The sequence below is a fragment of the Ascaphus truei genome, unplaced genomic scaffold (genome assembly GCF_040206685.1).
Source record: "Ascaphus truei isolate aAscTru1 unplaced genomic scaffold, aAscTru1.hap1 HAP1_SCAFFOLD_1487, whole genome shotgun sequence".
Taxonomy (NCBI): domain Eukaryota; kingdom Metazoa; phylum Chordata; class Amphibia; order Anura; family Ascaphidae; genus Ascaphus; species Ascaphus truei.
The window spans coordinates 40,589-61,007 of NW_027454374.1; the positions used below are offsets into that span (position 1 = coordinate 40,589).

At 44.3% G+C, this 20,419-nt stretch overlaps 1 long non-coding RNA gene across 1 annotated transcript; it reads right to left on the reverse strand.

Annotated features, from left to right (window-relative positions):
• Nucleotides 1-10,422: 10,422 nt before the first annotated feature.
• On the reverse strand, nucleotides 10,423-14,720 carry LOC142476201 (uncharacterized). The gene is made up of 4 exons (XR_012791425.1): nucleotides 14,599-14,720; nucleotides 13,483-13,578; nucleotides 11,745-11,848; nucleotides 10,423-10,513 (listed from the first exon to the last, which is right to left on the reverse strand). It is a non-coding gene; the product is annotated as an uncharacterized LOC142476201 (long non-coding RNA).
• Between the last annotated feature and the right edge of the window lie 5,699 nt (nucleotides 14,721-20,419).

A 20,419-nucleotide genomic window follows, 5' to 3' on the forward strand; every position in this document is an offset into this window, starting at 1 on the left:
ACAAAAGTAAGACATTGCATTAATATTACAGACGTTTGGGGGCTGAAATCTCACTTCGCTGCGGACAATTTCCCTTTGCATAAGATTCTTGTGATTATGTCAATGATGATCAATAACTGCATCATAACACAGCCGCTCTATACAGAAGATGTACTTGCTCTCATTGGTCATTGAGGTAATACGTCACACAATGTACAGATATAGCAAGGATTATTTCTCCCACTTGTGCATTATGGCATTATGATGGGAAATGTTGTGAGATTCTGCATTATCAGCATCACTGAATCTTTTGGAAATTAAGTGATATTCTATGTTTTAATGCAATATTATGGGTGATCAGCCGGTAAAATAATAATAGCTTGCTGTATCTGTAGCCATGCTCTACCCATGATGTGCTGAACCAATGACTGCAGAGAGATTCAGAGTGCTAAACATGACTGGAACGCATCTCTGAATAATGGGCAGCAAAGCAGTGCAGAATAGGAGGTGAAAGTATTTAAAATGGAAGATCCTTAGCAGCTGTGTGGAGAGTAGACAGTACAGACTGACCAAGTAAATGGTAAAAGGAGTAACTTCAACATTACTTGGCTTTGTTCTCCACATTGAAGCTTTCCTCCTCTTTAAATCACTAATACTGATGCCATGTGTAACCTGTACTGAGAGTTATATAATCTACTGGCCTAGATGAAACCATATGATGCAAACAGGATCCATCCCACTCCAGATTCATAGAATTGAACCACCTCAACCTTTCATAACAATCACATAGAACTGCAGCTGTGCGCTACTGCACATGTTCTTGTTATGAATGGTAGTAGATGTGGTCCTTGGGTCTTTACTTCATACTGTAGCCACACTCTACTCATGATGTATTGAATCAACGAAAACTTGCATGGTTCAGATCACAGGAAGGGGTAGAGTAGAGATGAAAATATTCAATGTGAAACCCGTAGCAGCCGGATTGTGTGGAGTCAATAAAACGACAAATACTAAATGGTAAATGAGAAATATACACATTGCTTATCTGTCTCTGTGTAGTAATTTTCCTTCTCTTCAACTGTCCTTCAAATTTTCTCTTTTGCAAGAAAAGGAACACATGGCTTCAATATTCACTTCTGTTCTGCAGTCATCCCTCCTGAAATAAAAGTTAAGCATTGCATTGTTATTATGATAATACATACAATAAACCTTGCTCCAAACCATTTGATGCAAAGCAAATCCACCTCCCACCCACAGCTGTGCTCCTTCTAGAGCATGCATGTCAAACTCCAGTCCTCGAGGGTCCCAAACAGGCCAGGTTTTCAGTAGGGATATCCTGAAAACCTGGCCTGTTTGCGGCCCTCGAGGACTGGAGTTTGACATCCTTGTTCTTGAGCTTCTACCACGCAAGTCATCCATGTGAGTGACACTGTACTGCAGTCCTGGTCTGCACACAATCTACTGAATCAATGACATCACACTGTAAAGGCAATCTACAAGATGTATTAGTTGTCCACACTTCCGAAATGTTACTTTTATGTCCAAATCACTTATTCCCATGACCTGATATTTGTATTTGTTATTTATAGGATTGTCACAAAGAGTTGATGAGGTCACCAAATGATAGTATGTAGAGAGAAAGAGAGATCTCAGAACAGAGCCCTGATGTATACCCACAGACAGATCAATAGAAGACGAAGACATGTTAGCAACAGAGATGGAGAATGTGTGACAGGAAAGTTATGATGAAAACCAGGATAGAACTGTGTTACGGATACCAAGAGAGAGTTTAGAATATGAAGGAGGAGAGTGATTGAGAGCATCAAACGCAGCAGATAGATCAAGTAGGATTAGTAGGGAAAAGTGACCTTGGGAATTTGCTTTAAGCACAGTCTGTAGAACGAGCTGTACGAAAGGCAGGTTGTAAAGGATCCAGGAGGGAATGTGATTTAAGAATGTTGACATTCTAGCAATTAGGAGACAAACAGCAGGAGGGATACAGGGCGGTAGTTAGTAAGGCACATAGGGTGTAGGTTGTTTCTGAGAAAAGGGTGACCACTACAGGCTTAAAGTAAGAGGGTAAAGAGCCAGAGAATAGGGAGGAATTGAAGATGTGGGTGAGAGTGGGGACTAAGAGATGCAGTAAGGTGTGAGGGGATACGATCTAGAGGGCATGTGGTAGAGGGAGAAGAGAAGATGATTTGCTTCCAGCTCTGTAAGAGAAGAAAAAGAGTCAAATGCAGAAGGAGAATTAGGTAGAAGGAGAGAAGGGGGAAGGGACAGAAGGAATCTCCTTGTGGGTGGCATCCACCTTGCCTCTGAAGTAGTCAAATGCTTGAGGAGAAGTGAAGGAAGGATGGCAAGTGTGAGGAGAAGGTTAGTGGAGGGAGTCAAATACAGGGAAAAAAAGACAGCGTAAATTAAATTTGAGTGTTGATGAATGTGAAAAAAAAGTAGTGTGGTTTGGCCCCAGAGAGCAGCTTTATACAGGACTGGAGACATTTTTACTGTAGAAAAATCAAATATCAATTGTGTGATTTCCTTCATAGGCATTAAGAACAGCGAGTGGAAGTGTGATGAACATGTTTGGGAATTTAGCCAAGGGTGTGGGCTAGAGGGACAAGTGTGTCAGAGCCTAGAGGGGGCATATAGATAGGAGGATAGCATTGTAAGAGTTAATAAGATTGTTAGTTTAAGCGGAAAGAGAGAGAGAGCAGAGAGGTTAGAGTAGATGTCAGAGGAGAGTTTAATTAAGCAGAGGCAAATCAGTGGGACAGGTAAGATGGGGTGAGGGGAATGACTGATTGTGAATGATGAGAGCAGAAGAGGTCATGTACAACTAGAGCCTTGTTAGTCAGAGAACGGACATTCCAGATGGCATAGGAGAAGGGAAGAGAAAAGTAAGGAAAGGAATGTGGATTACATTAGATAGGTTAACACTCTTAGCAGGGAGGCAGAGGCAGGGAGGCCCGATGTGTATATGAGCAGGTTCAAGATTATAAGAGATATCCCACACATCAGCAAACATAGAAGGAGACACAGAGATAGGTGTAGAGAGAGACAGAGATAGCTCTATGTAGAGAGAGAGGGACGTAGAGAGAATGAGACAGATAGGCGCAGAGAGAGGGGGCGCAGAGAGAGGAGGCGCCAAAAGAGGGGGCGCAGAGAGAGGGGGCACAGAGAATAGGATATTAAAGAGTGCTTTTCATTGAGCAGTGCAGAAATAGCTGCAATAGAGGTCTGTACAAATGGTGCAGTGTGTAGACACATGCAAAGGTAGGGGAAGGAAAGAGGAGAACATGTGGATAAAAGCAGGAGTGTGGAAGTTAGAGAAATTAGAAAAGTTTAACAGAGGAGTGAGGAAACAGCCAGCAGAAAGAACAAGAGAGAGGTTACATTGGGATGACGTTCTGTGGTAAAGAGAAAATGCTAGGAGAGAGCTTTCAAATATTAGAGGACATGAATTGAGGGAGCAAATGTATAAATCAAAACCTGAGGGGGAGGTATAGCACGAAAGCTTGCACAGCAGATTATAGTCTTAATGTTGCGTGTACCTGTCAGGGTATTCAAGAAGTTAAATTCTCACAAGTGCAGAGTTCATGATGAAATGCTGAATCTAGTCCCCCTCCAATTTAATTTTAATATAACTTTTCCATTCTTCATTACTGCAAAAAGCAAACAAAACAAAACCACATTGCATTACTATTTTCAAAATGGATTGAATGGCATATTCAACAGTGACTGTGTGATGCCAATATTCCCCACTCACTCGTAGTGAAGCACATATTGTACTAGTGTTGAAAGTAGGCCGGTAGAGTCAGGTACGCAGTACTGATAAAACAATAAGTGCCCGTCGTAAGTACCAGCTCCGCAACAGTGCGGGCATCACATTAGTGACGTGGATGAACATATATGGATAAGCCCATATTAAGGCATCACGTGACCAGAGCCGTCACTGACTGGGTATACGTAAAGACGCAGGGAGATGCAAGGAAAGGGAGGGAGAGAGACAGGGAGAAGATGTGAAACGGAGGAAGGCACGGATGGAGGGAGTTCTTCCGAGCTTCTGCGGGCCTCTCTCTTTCACTGGTGCATGCCGGGAGCTGGTCCCAACAAAGTGTGTGTGTATTATTGGTTGTATTTTATGGGGGTAGGAGGGTAGTGTGTATATTGTGTGTGTGGGAGTATTATATTGTGTGTAGAGGTGCAGAGGAGAGTACTAGATTGTGTATCTTGTGTAAGGGTGTTGTGTATATTGTGTTTGGAGCTATAATATTATTGGGGAGATTAGTATTGAGGAGGTATTATAGTGTGTATTGTGGGGAGTATTAGTGTGTGTATTGTTTGTGGGTGACAGATGCTGGGGGTATGCAGCAATCCCTGCACTGAGGTCCGAGGCGGCTCTGCATCGCTCGCACGCACTGTGGATGACCAAGCATGTGCCCATGATAATCATGGCCTTACAGGGATGAGTGTGTCAGAGCCTAGAAGGGGCATATATATGATGGAGGAGGGAGGAGGAGGAGGGAGGAGGAGGAGATGATAGCATTGTAAAAGTTAACAAGATAGTTAGTTTAAGCAGAAAGTGAGGAGAGGTTAGAGATAAGGGTAGATGTCAGAGGAGAGAGTTCAATTAAGCTGAGGTATCGAGTAGGACAGGGGTGAGGGGAATGAGAGGTGGTGGATGATGAGAGCAGAAGAGGTCATGTACAAATAGACCTTGTTAGTCAGAGAGCAGTCATTCCAGAGGGCACGTGAGAAGTGAAGAGTAAAGTGAGACATGGAATGTGGATTACATTAGATGGGTTAATACGCTTAGCAGGGAGGTGGAGAGAGAGAGGCAAGAGGCAGAGAGTGGTGCAGGGGTTGAGGAAGAGATGTTGCATGTACCTTATCAGAACATTAAAGAACATCAATTCACACTGGTGCAGAGTTGATGATGAATCCAGTTCACCTCCAATTCAATTTTAACAGAAATGTTTCATTCTTCATTACTGAAAAAAAAGAAAAGTAAAAAACATTTCATTACTATTTTCAAAATGGATTGAATTCCCCCAACAATGACTATGTGTTACCAATATATCCCTCTCAGTCCCACTGCAGCATATACTGTACCAGTGTGAAAGTAGGAAGGTACACAGTACCGGTAAAACAATACGTGCCGGTACTATGCACCATATGAATTATAAGGGGATGTAAATCTCCCAGTCTCTCTCCATATCCGCAACAGAGCGGGCTCCGGTCAGTGGCATGGATGCCCATATATGGGTATGCTCATATTTGGGCATCCCATGTCACTGACCGGAGCCGGCTCTGAGTATAGGGATATATGCGGAGACGCAGAGGTGCAAGGAAATGGGAGGAGGCACGGTGAGAAACAGGGAGAGACCACAGGAAGATAGAGGGCAACAACTTCCACAAGGTACTTGTATGGGTATAATTGTTTGTATTTTGTGCAGAGGGGGTAATTTCAGATAAAATACAATTCTCCACCCTCTACGAAACAATTCCACTTTGTTCAGTAAGCCAGAAAGTCTTGGTCCCATGTGGACTGAATTTAATGCAAATAAGGTCCTTAATACACAAGTAAAGAATAAAGTTACTTATTCTCTACTGTAAGAAGTGCCACATTGCCCACTATTTGGGTCCTGTGCCCAGATTGTGACCATGCATGGCAGAGGTGAGATTCCCCCAACTCCAATTTGCTACACTCTCCAAGAGAGATAATTGTGATCAGAGGTGGAACTAGGGGAGGGTGTGAGCAGGGTCACTGCCCAGGGAGTAACCTGACTGGGGGCACGGAAATCTCATTTAGTGCATACACTACCGACACACTTTATTGAAGTGTGGTCGGTACCGCAAGCCGGGAAATCTCCCGGCTTGCTAGTGGCCGCCCCTCGGCGTGCCGCGCGTCATAGACGCGCGGTCACGCGTCATCGGGAGCGTGCGCCCGCTGCACGCATGTCCAGGGGCTCCCCGAGGGAGCCCTGGTGTCCCGCGATCGCGGGACAGCGGCAGGGGGTTCCGGGGGACCCGGCGGACCCGGCAGCGGTAGGGAGAGCGCCCCGATCGGAGGGCGCTCTTCCGCTGCTTCGGCGTGCGCCCGTCACACTCGGGCGCGCGCCAGGCTACTGCTGCGGCACAGAACGGGCAAATGCTCGAATAAACTGTGCCGCAGCAGTATGTTGCGGCACTGCATTGATTGACCGGTCAATCTGCACTGCTGCCTGTCACAGTGACATCCTGATCGGGCACTGTGATCAGCTATAGCACTGACCCAGGTGAGATAGTTCAGCACTTTACAAGGAGGGAACAGATGTTGTGGGTGACAGATGCTGGAGGTAGGCCAAGACTGTTGGCCAGAGTAACGTGGAGACTTACTGCACTCTGCATGCCCATCCTCTCCCTGACATCAGGGGAAGGAAGTGGCCCTGGGGTGTGTGTAGGTATGCCAGATGTCAGTGTATGCATAAGTAAGTATGCCTGTGTAGTGGGAGGTGTAGGGGCGTTAAGCTGGAGGACTTAAAACAGGCACAAAAGCACATAGATACCTCTGATTATACCGCACCAAATGCTGATAATATCATGCTGTAGCTGCACTTTACAGAAGATGATGCAGATGTCATCATTGGTTGGTGGGTTCATTAAATCAATCCATCATATCATAACCACACTGTGCATATGATGTACTGAATCAGTAACACCAGGAAGACATCTCCATGTTAGGAGTAGAGTTGAAGTTAACAGAATATGTCCAGCACTGTGGTGTGTAGCCCATAAATAATAATTGTGCACATTACCAGAACAACATACTGTCAACTGCAAGATCATTTTGCTGCTTGTAGCGTATGCTCATCCTGTACAGTGTTGTAGTAGATCCGTCTCTTCAGTGTTCACTGCAACAAAAGTAAGACATTGCATTAATATTACAGACGTTTGGGGGCTGAAATCTCACTTCGCTGCGGACAATTTCCCTTTGCATAAGATTCTTGTGATTATGTCAATGATGATCAATAACTGCATCATAACACAGCCGCTCTATACAGAAGATGTACTTGCTCTCATTGGTCATTGAGGTAATACGTCACACAATGTACAGATATAGCAAGGATTATTTCTCCCACTTGTGCATTATGGCATTATGATGGGAAATGTTGTGAGATTCTGCATTATCAGCATCACTGAATCTTTTGGAAATTAAGTGATATTCTATGTTTTAATGCAATATTATGGGTGATCAGCCGGTAAAATAATAATAGCTTGCTGTATCTGTAGCCATGCTCTACCCATGATGTGCTGAACCAATGACTGCAGAGAGATTCAGAGTGCTAAACATGACTGGAACGCATCTCTGAATAATGGGCAGCAAAGCAGTGCAGAATAGGAGGTGAAAGTATTTAAAATGGAAGATCCTTAGCAGCTGTGTGGAGAGTAGACAGTACAGACTGACCAAGTAAATGGTAAAAGGAGTAACTTCAACATTACTTGGCTTTGTTCTCCACATTGAAGCTTTCCTCCTCTTTAAATCACTAATACTGATGCCATGTGTAACCTGTACTGAGAGTTATATAATCTACTGGCCTAGATGAAACCATATGATGCAAACAGGATCCATCCCACTCCAGATTCATAGAATTGAACCACCTCAACCTTTCATAACAATCACATAGAACTGCAGCTGTGCGCTACTGCACATGTTCTTGTTATGAATGGTAGTAGATGTGGTCCTTGGGTCTTTACTTCATACTGTAGCCACCCTCTACTCATGATGTATTGAATCAACGAAAACTTGCATGGTTCAGATCACAGGAAGGGGTAGAGTAGAGATGAAAATATTCAATGTGAAACCCGTAGCAGCCGGATTGTGTGGAGTCAATAAAACGACAAATACTAAATGGTAAATGAGAAATATACACATTGCTTATCTGTCTCTGTGTAGTAATTTTCCTTCTCTTCAACTGTCCTTCAAATTTTCTCTTTTGCAAGAAAAGGAACACATGGCTTCAATATTCACTTCTGTTCTGCAGTCATCCCTCCTGAAATAAAAGTTAAGCATTGCATTGTTATTATGATAATACATACAATAAACCTTGCTCCAAACCATTTGATGCAAAGCAAATCCACCTCCCACCCACAGCTGTGCTCCTTCTAGAGCATGCATGTCAAACTCCAGTCCTCGAGGGTCCCAAACAGGCCAGGTTTTCAGTAGGGATATCCTGAAAACCTGGCCTGTTTGCGGCCCTCGAGGACTGGAGTTTGACATCCTTGTTCTTGAGCTTCTACCACGCAAGTCATCCATGTGAGTGACACTGTACTGCAGTCCTGGTCTGCACACAATCTACTGAATCAATGACATCACACTGTAAAGGCAATCTACAAGATGTATTAGTTGTCCACACTTCCGAAATGTTACTTTTATGTCCAAATCACTTATTCCCATGACCTGATATTTGTATTTGTTATTTATAGGATTGTCACAAAGAGTTGATGAGGTCACCAAATGATAGTATGTAGAGAGAAAGAGAGATCTCAGAACAGAGCCCTGATGTATACCCACAGACAGATCAATAGAAGACGAAGACATGTTAGCAACAGAGATGGAGAATGTGTGACAGGAAAGTTATGATGAAAACCAGGATAGAACTGTGTTACGGATACCAAGAGAGAGTTTAGAATATGAAGGAGGAGAGTGATTGAGAGCATCAAACGCAGCAGATAGATCAAGTAGGATTAGTAGGGAAAAGTGACCTTGGGAATTTGCTTTAAGCACAGTCTGTAGAACGAGCTGTACGAAAGGCAGGTTGTAAAGGATCCAGGAGGGAATGTGATTTAAGAATGTTGACATTCTAGCAATTAGGAGACAAACAGCAGGAGGGATAGAGGGCGGTAGTTAGTAAGGCACATAGGGTGTAGGTTGTTTCTGAGAAAAGGGTGACCACTACAGGCTTAAAGTAAGAGGGTAAAGAGCCAGAGAATAGGGAGGAATTGAAGATGTGGGTGAGAGTGGGGACTAAGAGATGCAGTAAGGTGTGAGGGGATACGATCTAGAGGGCATGTGGTAGAGGGAGAAGAGAAGATGATTTGCTTCCAGCTCTGTAAGAGAAGAAAAAGAGTCAAATGCAGAAGGAGAATTAGGTAGAAGGAGAGAAGGGGGAAGGGACAGAAGGAATCTCCTTGTGGGTGGCATCCACCTTGCCTCTGAAGTAGTCAAATGCTTGAGGAGAAGTGAAGGAAGGATGGCAAGTGTGAGGAGAAGGTTAGTGGAGGGAGTCAAATACAGGGAAAAAAAGACAGCGTAAATTAAATTTGAGTGTTGATGAATGTGAAAAAAAAGTAGTGTGGTTTGGCCCCAGAGAGCAGCTTTATACAGGACTGGAGACATTTTTACTGTAGAAAAATCAAATATCAATTGTGTGATTTCCTTCATAGGCATTAAGAACAGCGAGTGGAAGTGTGATGAACATGTTTGGGAATTTAGCCAAGGGTGTGGGCTAGAGGGACAAGTGTGTCAGAGCCTAGAGGGGGCATATAGATAGGAGGATAGCATTGTAAGAGTTAATAAGATTGTTAGTTTAAGCGGAAAGAGAGAGAGAGCAGAGAGGTTAGAGTAGATGTCAGAGGAGAGTTTAATTAAGCAGAGGCAAATCAGTGGGACAGGTAAGATGGGGTGAGGGGAATGACTGATTGTGAATGATGAGAGCAGAAGAGGTCATGTACAACTAGAGCCTTGTTAGTCAGAGAACGGACATTCCAGATGGCATAGGAGAAGGGAAGAGAAAAGTAAGGAAAGGAATGTGGATTACATTAGATAGGTTAACACTCTTAGCAGGGAGGCAGAGGCAGGGAGGCCCGATGTGTATATGAGCAGGTTCAAGATTATAAGAGATATCCCACACATCAGCAAACATAGAAGGAGACACAGAGATAGGTGTAGAGAGAGACAGAGATAGCTCTATGTAGAGAGAGAGGGACGTAGAGAGAATGAGACAGATAGGCGCAGAGAGAGGGGGCGCAGAGAGAGGAGGCGCCAAAAGAGGGGGCGCAGAGAGAGGGGGCACAGAGAATAGGATATTAAAGAGTGCTTTTCATTGAGCAGTGCAGAAATAGCTGCAATAGAGGTCTGTACAAATGGTGCAGTGTGTAGACACATGCAAAGGTAGGGGAAGGAAAGAGGAGAACATGTGGATAAAAGCAGGAGTGTGGAAGTTAGAGAAATTAGAAAAGTTTAACAGAGGAGTGAGGAAAAAGAACAAGAGAGAGGTTACATTGGGATGACGTTCTGTGGTAAAGAGAAAATGCTAGGAGAGAGCTTTCAAATATTAGAGGACATGAATTGAGGGAGCAAATGTATAAATCAAAACCTGAGGGGGAGGTATAGCACGAAAGCTTGCACAGCAGATTATAGTCTTAATGTTGCGTGTACCTGTCAGGGTATTCAAGAAGTTAAATTCTCACAAGTGCAGAGTTCATGATGAAATGCTGAATCTAGTCCCCCTCCAATTTAATTTTAATATAACTTTTCCATTCTTCATTACTGCAAAAAGCAAACAAAACAAAACCACATTGCATTACTATTTTCAAAATGGATTGAATGGCATATTCAACAGTGACTGTGTGATGCCAATATTCCCCACTCACTCGTAGTGAAGCACATATTGTACTAGTGTTGAAAGTAGGCCGGTAGAGTCAGGTACGCAGTACTGATAAAACAATAAGTGCCCGTCGTAAGTACCAGCTCCGCAACAGTGCGGGCATCACATTAGTGACGTGGATGAACATATATGGATAAGCCCATATTAAGGCATCACGTGACCAGAGCCGTCACTGACTGGGTATACGTAAAGACGCAGGGAGATGCAAGGAAAGGGAGGGAGAGAGACAGGGAGAAGATGTGAAACGGAGGAAGGCACGGATGGAGGGAGTTCTTCCGAGCTTCTGCGGGCCTCTCTCTTTCACTGGTGCATGCCGGGAGCTGGTCCCAACATCCACAAAGTGTGTGTGTATTATTGGTTGTATTTTATGGGGGTAGGAGGGTAGTGTGTATATTGTGTGTGTGGGAGTATTATATTGTGTGTAGAGGTGCAGAGGAGAGTACTAGATTGTGTATCTTGTGTAAGGGTGTTGTGTATATTGTGTTTGGAGCTATAATATTATTGGGGAGATTAGTATTGAGGAGGTATTATAGTGTGTATTGTGGGGAGTATTAGTGTGTGTATTGTTTGTGGGTGACAGATGCTGGGGGTATGCAGCAATCCCTGCACTGAGGTCCGAGGCGGCTCTGCATCGCTCGCACGCACTGTGGATGACCAAGCATGTGCCCATGATAATCATGGCCTTACAGGGATGAGTGTGTCAGAGCCTAGAAGGGGCATATATATGATGGAGGAGGGAGGAGGAGGAGGGAGGAGGAGGAGATGATAGCATTGTAAAAGTTAACAAGATAGTTAGTTTAAGCAGAAAGTGAGGAGAGGTTAGAGATAAGGGTAGATGTCAGAGGAGAGAGTTCAATTAAGCTGAGGTATCGAGTAGGACAGGGGTGAGGGGAATGAGAGGTGGTGGATGATGAGAGCAGAAGAGGTCATGTACAAATAGACCTTGTTAGTCAGAGAGCAGTCATTCCAGAGGGCACGTGAGAAGTGAAGAGTAAAGTGAGACATGGAATGTGGATTACATTAGATGGGTTAATACGCTTAGCAGGGAGGTGGAGAGAGAGAGGCAAGAGGCAGAGAGTGGTGCAGGGGTTGAGGAAGAGATGTTGCATGTACCTTATCAGAACATTAAAGAACATCAATTCACACTGGTGCAGAGTTGATGATGAATCCAGTTCACCTCCAATTCAATTTTAACAGAAATGTTTCATTCTTCATTACTGAAAAAAAAGAAAAGTAAAAAACATTTCATTACTATTTTCAAAATGGATTGAATTCCCCCAACAATGACTATGTGTTACCAATATATCCCTCTCAGTCCCACTGCAGCATATACTGTACCAGTGTGAAAGTAGGAAGGTACACAGTACCGGTAAAACAATACGTGCCGGTACTATGCACCATATGAATTATAAGGGGATGTAAATCTCCCAGTCTCTCTCCATATCCGCAACAGAGCGGGCTCCGGTCAGTGGCATGGATGCCCATATATGGGTATGCTCATATTTGGGCATCCCATGTCACTGACCGGAGCCGGCTCTGAGTATAGGGATATATGCGGAGACGCAGAGGTGCAAGGAAATGGGAGGAGGCACGGTGAGAAACAGGGAGAGACCACAGGAAGATAGAGGGCAACAACTTCCACAAGGTACTTGTATGGGTATAATTGTTTGTATTTTGTGCAGAGGGGGTAATTTCAGATAAAATACAATTCTCCACCCTCTACGAAACAATTCCACTTTGTTCAGTAAGCCAGAAAGTCTTGGTCCCATGTGGACTGAATTTAATGCAAATAAGGTCCTTAATACACAAGTAAAGAATAAAGTTACTTATTCTCTACTGTAAGAAGTGCCACATTGCCCACTATTTGGGTCCTGTGCCCAGATTGTGACCATGCATGGCAGAGGTGAGATTCCCCCAACTCCAATTTGCTACACTCTCCAAGAGAGATAATTGTGATCAGAGGTGGAACTAGGGGAGGGTGTGAGCAGGGTCACTGCCCAGGGAGTAACCTGACTGGGGGCACGGAAATCTCATTTAGTGCATACACTACCGACACACTTTATTGAAGTGTGGTCGGTACCGCAAGCCGGGAAATCTCCCGGCTTGCTAGTGGCCGCCCCTCGGCGTGCCGCGCGTCATAGACGCGCGGTCACGCGTCATCGGGAGCGTGCGCCCGCTGCACGCATGTCCAGGGGCTCCCCGAGGGAGCCCTGGTGTCCCGCGATCGCGGGACAGCGGCAGGGGGTTCCGGGGGACCCGGCGGACCCGGCAGCGGTAGGGAGAGCGCCCCGATCGGAGGGCGCTCTTCCGCTGCTTCGGCGTGCGCCCGTCACACTCGGGCGCGCGCCAGGCTACTGCTGCGGCACAGAACGGGCAAATGCTCGAATAAACTGTGCCGCAGCAGTATGTTGCGGCACTGCATTGATTGACCGGTCAATCTGCACTGCTGCCTGTCACAGTGACATCCTGATCGGGCACTGTGATCAGCTATAGCACTGACCCAGGTGAGATAGTTCAGCACTTTACAAGGAGGGAACAGATGTTGTGGGTGACAGATGCTGGAGGTAGGCCAAGACTGTTGGCCAGAGTAACGTGGAGACTTACTGCACTCTGCATGCCCAAATGCTGATAATATCATGCTGTAGCTGCACTTTACAGAAGATGATGCAGATGTCATCATTGGTTGGTGGGTTCATTAAATCAATCCATCATATCATAACCACACTGTGCATATGATGTACTGAATCAGTAACACCAGGAAGACATCTCCATGTTAGGAGTAGAGTTGAAGTTAACAGAATATGTCCAGCACTGTGGTGTGTAGCCCATAAATAATAATTGTGCACATTACCAGAGCAACATACTGTCAACTGCAAGATCATTTTGCTGCTTGTAGCGTATGCTCATCCTGTACAGTGTTGTAGTAGATCCGTCTCTTCAGTGTTCACTGCAACAAAAGTAAGACATTGCATTAATATTACAGACGTTTGGGGGCTGAAATCTCACTTCGCTGCGGACAATTTCCCTTTGCATAAGATTCTTGTGATTATGTCAATGATGATCAATAACTGCATCATAACACAGCCGCTCTATACAGAAGATGTACTTGCTCTCATTGGTGATTGAGGTAATACGTCACACAATGTACAGATATAGCAAGGATTATTTCTCCCACTTGTGCATTATGGCATTATGATGGGAAATGTTGTGAGATTCTGCATTATCAGCATCACTGAATCTTTTGGAAATTAAGTGATATTCTATGTTTTAATGCAATATTATGGGTGATCAGCCGGTAAAATAATAATAGCTTGCTGTATCTGTAGCCATGCTCTACCCATGATGTGCTGAACCAATGACTGCAGAGAGATTCAGAGTGCTAAACATGACTGGAACGCATCTCTGAATAATGGGCAGCAAAGCAGTGCAGAATAGGAGGTGAAAGTATTTAAAATGGAAGATCCTTAGCAGCTGTGTGGAGAGTAGACAGTACAGACTGACCAAGTAAATGGTAAAAGGAGTAACTTCAACATTACTTGGCTTTGTTCTCCACATTGAAGCTTTCCTCCTCTTTAAATCACTAATACTGATGCCATGTGTAACCTGTACTGAGAGTTATATAATCTACTGGCCTAGATGAAACCATATGATGCAAACAGGATCCATCCCACTCCAGATTCATAGAATTGAACCACCTCAACCTTTCATAACAATCACATAGAACTGCAGCTGTGCGCTACTGCACATGTTCTTGTTATGAATGGTAGTAGATGTGGTCCTTGGGTCTTTACTTCATACTGTAGCCACCCTCTACTCATGATGTATTGAATCAACGAAAACCTGCATGGTTCAGATCACAGGAAGGGGTAGAGTAGAGATGAAAATATTCAATGTGAAACCCGTAGCAGCCGGATTGTGTGGAGTCAATAAAACGACAAATACTAAATGGTAAATGAGAAATATACACATTGCTTATCTGTCTCTGTGTAGTAATTTTCCTTCTCTTCAACTGTCCTTCAAATTTTCTCTTTTGCAAGAAAAGGAACACATGGCTTCAATATTCACTTCTGTTCTGCAGTCATCCCTCCTGAAATAAAAGTTAAGCATTGCATTGTTATTATGATAATACATACAATAAACCTTGCTCCAAACCATTTGATGCAAAGCAAATCCACCTCCCACCCACAGCTGTGCTCCTTCTAGAGCATGCATGTCAAACTCCAGTCCTCGAGGGTCCCAAACAGGCCAGGTTTTCAGTAGGGATATCCTGAAAACCTGGCCTGTTTGCGGCCCTCGAGGACTGGAGTTTGACATCCTTGTTCTTGAGCTTCTACCACGCAAGTCATCCATGTGAGTGACACTGTACTGCAGTCCTGGTCTGCACACAATCTACTGAATCAATGACATCACACTGTAAAGGCAATCTACAAGATGTATTAGTTGTCCACACTTCCGAAATGTTACTTTTATGTCCAAATCACTTATTCCCATGACCTGATATTTGTATTTGTTATTTATAGGATTGTCACAAAGAGTTGATGAGGTCACCAAATGATAGTATGTAGAGAGAAAGAGAGATCTCAGAACAGAGCCCTGATGTATACCCACAGACAGATCAATAGAAGACGAAGACATGTTAGCAACAGAGATGGAGAATGTGTGACAGGAAAGTTATGATGAAAACCAGGATAGAACTGTGTTACGGATACCAAGAGAGAGTTTAGAATATGAAGGAGGAGAGTGATTGAGAGCATCAAACGCAGCAGATAGATCAAGTAGGATTAGTAGGGAAAAGTGACCTTGGGAATTTACTTTAAGCACAGTCTGTAGAACGAGCTGTACGAAAGGCAGGTTGTAAAGGATCCAGGAGGGAATGTGATTTAAGAATGTTGACATTCTAGCAATTAGGAGACAAACAGCAGGAGGGATACAGGGCGGTAGTTAGTAAGGCACATAGGGTGTAGGTTGTTTCTGAGAAAAGGGTGACCACTACAGGCTTAAAGTAAGAGGGTAAAGAGCCAGAGAATAGGGAGGAATTGAAGATGTGGGTGAGAGTGGGGACTAAGAGATGCAGTAAGGTGTGAGGGGATACGATCTAGAGGGCATGGGTTAATACGCTTAGCAGGGAGGTGGAGAGAGAGAGGCAAGAGGCAGAGAGTGGTGCAGGGGTTGAGGAAGAGATGTTGCATGTACCTTATCAGAACATTAAAGAACATCAATTCACACTGGTGCAGAGTTGATGATGAATCCAGTTCACCTCCAATTCAATTTTAACAGAAATGTTTCATTCTTCATTACTGAAAAAAAAGAAAAGTAAAAAACATTTCATTACTATTTTCAAAATGGATTGAATTCCCCCAACAATGACTATGTGTTACCAATATATCCCTCTCAGTCCCACTGCAGCATATACTGTACCAGTGTGGAAGTAGGAAGGTACACAGTACCGGTAAAACAATACGTGCCGGTACTATGCACCATATGAATTATAAGGGGATGTAAATCTCCCAGTCTCTCTCCATATCCGCAACAGAGCGGGCTCCGGTCAGTGGCATGGATGCCCATATATGGGTATGCTCATATTTGGGCATCCCATGTCACTGACCGGAGCCGGCTCTGAGTATAGGGATATATGCGGAGACGCAGAGGTGCAAGGAAATGGGAGGAGGCACGGTGAGAAACAGGGAGAGACCACAGGAAGATAGAGGGCAACAACTTCCACAAGGTACTTGTATGGGTATAATTGTTTGTATTTTGTGCAGAGGGGGTAATTTCAGATAAAATACAATTCTCCACCCTCTACGAAACAATTCCACTTTGTTCAGTAAGCCAGAAAGTCTTGGTCCCATGTGGACTGAATTTAATGCAAATAAGGTCCTTAATACACAAGTAAAGAATAAAGTTACTTATTCTCTACTGTAAGAAGTGCCACATTGCCCACTATTTGGGTCCTGTGCCCAGATTGTGACCATGCATGGCAGAGGTGAGATTCCCCCAACTCCAATTTGCTACACTCTCCAAGAGAGATAATTGTGATCAGAGGTGGAACTAGGGGAGGGTGTGAGCAGGGTCACTGCCCAGGGAGTAACCTGACTGGGGGCACGGAAATCTCATTTAGTGCATACACTACCGACACACTTTATTGAAGTGTGGTCGGTACCGCAAGCCGGGAAATCTCCCGGCTTGCTAGTGGCCGCCCCTCGGCGTGCCGCGCGTCATAGACGCGCGGTCACGCGTCATCGGGAGCGTGCGCCCGCTGCACGCATGTCCAGGGGCTCCCCGAGGGAGCCCTGGTGTCCCGCAATCGCGGGACAGCGGCAGGGGGTTCCGGGGGACCCGGCGGACCCGGCAGCGGTAGGGAGAGCGCCCCGATCGGAGGGCGCTCTTCCGCTGCTTCGGCGTGCGCCCGTCACACTCGGGCGCGCGCCAGGCTACTGCTGCGGCACAGAACGGGCAAATGCTCGAATAAACTGTGCCGCAGCAGTATGTTGCGGCACTGCATTGATTGACCGGTCAATCTGCACTGCTGCCTGTCACAGTGACATCCTGATCGGGCACTGTGATCAGCTATAGCACTGACCCAGGTGAGATAGTTCAGCACTTTACAAGGAGGGAACAGATGTTGTGGGTGACAGATGCTGGAGGTAGGCCAAGACTGTTGGCCAGAGTAACGTGGAGACTTACTGCACTCTGCATGCCCATCCTCTCCCTGACATCAGGGGAAGGAAGTGGCCCTGGGGTGTGTGTAGGTATGCCAGATGTCAGTGTATGCATAAGTAAGTATGCCTGTGTAGTGGGAGGTGTAGGGGCGTTAAGCTGGAGGACTTAAAACAGGCACAAAAGCACATAGATACCTCTGATTATACCGCACCAAATGCTGATAATATCATGCTGTAGCTGCACTTTACAGAAGATGATGCAGATGTCATCATTGGTTGGTGGGTTCATTAAATCAATCCATCATATCATAACCACACTGTGCATATGATGTACTGAATCAGTAACACCAGGAAGACATCTCCATGTTAGGAGTAGAGTTGAAGTTAACAGAATATGTCCAGCACTGTGGTGTGTAGCCCATAAATAATAATTGTGCACATTACCAGAACAACATACTGTCAACTGCAAGATCATTTTGCTGCTTGTAGCGTATGCTCATCCTGTACAGTGTTGTAGTAGATCCGTCTCTTCAGTGTTCACTGCAACAAAAGTAAGACATTGCATTAATATTACAGACGTTTGGGGGCTGAAATCTCACTTCGCTGCGGACAATTTCCCTTTGCATAAGATTCTTGTGATTATGTCAATGATGATCAATAACTGCATCATAACACAGCCGCTCTATACAGAAGATGTACTTGCTCTCATTGGTCATTGAGGTAATACGTCACACAATGTACAGATATAGCAAGGATTATTTCTCCCACTTGTGCATTATGGCATTATGATGGGAAATGTTGTGAGATTCTGCATTATCAGCATCACTGAATCTTTTGGAAATTAAGTGATATTCTATGTTTTAATGCAATATTATGGGTGATCAGCCGGTAAAATAATAATAGCTTGCTGTATCTGTAGCCATGCTCTACCCATGATGTGCTGAACCAATGACTGCAGAGAGATTCAGAGTGCTAAACATGACTGGAACGCATCTCTGAATAATGGGCAGCAAAGCAGTGCAGAATAGGAGGTGAAAGTATTTAAAATGGAAGATCCTTAGCAGCTGTGTGGAGAGTAGACAGTACAGACTGACCAAGTAAATGGTAAAAGGAGTAACTTCAACATTACTTGGCTTTTTTCTCCACATTGAAGCTTTCCTCCTCTTTAAATCACTAATACTGATGCCATGTGTAACCTGTACTGAGAGTTATATAATCTACTGGCCTAGATGAAACCATATGATGCAAACAGGATCCATCCCACTCCAGATTCATAGAATTGAACCACCTCAACCTTTCATAACAATCACATAGAACTGCAGCTGTGCGCTACTGCACATGTTCTTGTTATGAATGGTAGTAGATGTGGTCCTTGGGTCTTTACTTCATACTGTAGCCACCCTCTACTCATGATGTATTGAATCAACGAAAACCTGCATGGTTCAGATCACAGGAAGGGGTAGAGTAGAGATGAAAATATTCAATGTGAAACCCGTAGCAGCCGGATTGTGTGGAGTCAATAAAACGACAAATACTAAATGGTAAATGAGAAATATACACATTGCTTATCTGTCTCTGTGTAGTAATTTTCCTTCTCTTCAACTGTCCTTCAAATTTTCTCTTTTGCAAGAAAAGGAACACATGGCTTCAATATTCACTTCTGTTCTGCAGTCATCCCTCCTGAAATAAAAGTTAAGCATTGCATTGTTATTATGATAATACATACAATAAACCTTGCTCCAAACCATTTGATGCAAAGCAAATCCACCTCCCACCCACAGCTGTGCTCCTTCTAGAGCATGCATGTCAAACTCCAGTCCTCGAGGGTCCCAAACAGGCCAGGTTTTCAGTAGGGATATCCTGAAAACCTGGCCTGTTTGCGGCCCTCGAGGACTGGAGTTTGACATCCTTGTTCTTGAGCTTCTACCACGCAAGTCATCCATGTGAGTGACACTGTACTGCAGTCCTGGTCTGCACACAATCTACTGAATCAATGACATCACACTGTAAAGGCAATCTACAAGATGTATTAGTTGTCCACACTTCCGAAATGTTACTTTTATGTCCAAATCACTTATTCCCATGACCTGATATTTGTATTTGTTATTTATAGGATTGTCACAAAGAGTTGATGAGGTCACCAAATGATAGTATGTAGAGAGAAAGAGAGATCTCAGAACAGAGCCCTGATGTATACCCACAGACAGATCAATAGAAGACGAAGACATGTTAGCAACAGAGATGGAGAATGTGTGACAGGAAAGTTATGATGAAAACCAGGATAGAACTGTGTTACGGATACCAAGAGAGAGTTTAGAATATGAAGGAGGAGAGTGATTGAGAGCATCAAACGCAGCAGATAGATCAAGTAGGATTAGTAGGGAAAAGTGACCTTGGGAATTTGCTTTAAGCACAGTCTGTAGAACGAGCTGTACGAAAGGCAGGTTGTAAAGGATCCAGGAGGGAATGTGATTTAAGAATGTTGACATTCTAGCAATTAGGAGACAAACAGCAGGAGGGATACAGGGCGGTAGTTAGTAAGGCACATAGGGTGTAGGTTGTTTCTGAGAAAAGGGTGACCACTACAGGCTTAAAGTAAGAGGGTAAAGAGCCAGAGAATAGGGAGGAATTGAAGATGTGGGTGAGAGTGGGGACTAAGAGATGCAGTAAGGTGTGAGGGGATACGATCTAGAGGGCATGGGTTAATACGCTTAGCAGGGAGGTGGAGAGAGAGAGGCAAGAGGCAGAGAGTGGTGCAGGGGTTGAGGAAGAGATGTTGCATGTACCTTATCAGAACATTAAAGAACATCAATTCACACTGGTGCAGAGTTGATGATGAATCCAGTTCACCTCCAATTCAATTTTAACAGAAATGTTTCATTCTTCATTACTGAAAAAAAAGAAAAGTAAAAAACATTTCATTACTATTTTCAAAATGGATTGAATTCCCCCAACAATGACTATGTGTTACCAATATATCCCTCTCAGTCCCACTGCAGCATATACTGTACCAGTGTGAAAGTAGGAAGGTACACAGTACCGGTAAAACAATACGTGCCGGTACTATGCACCATATGAATTATAAGGGGATGTAAATCTCCCAGTCTCTCTCCATATCCGCAACAGAGC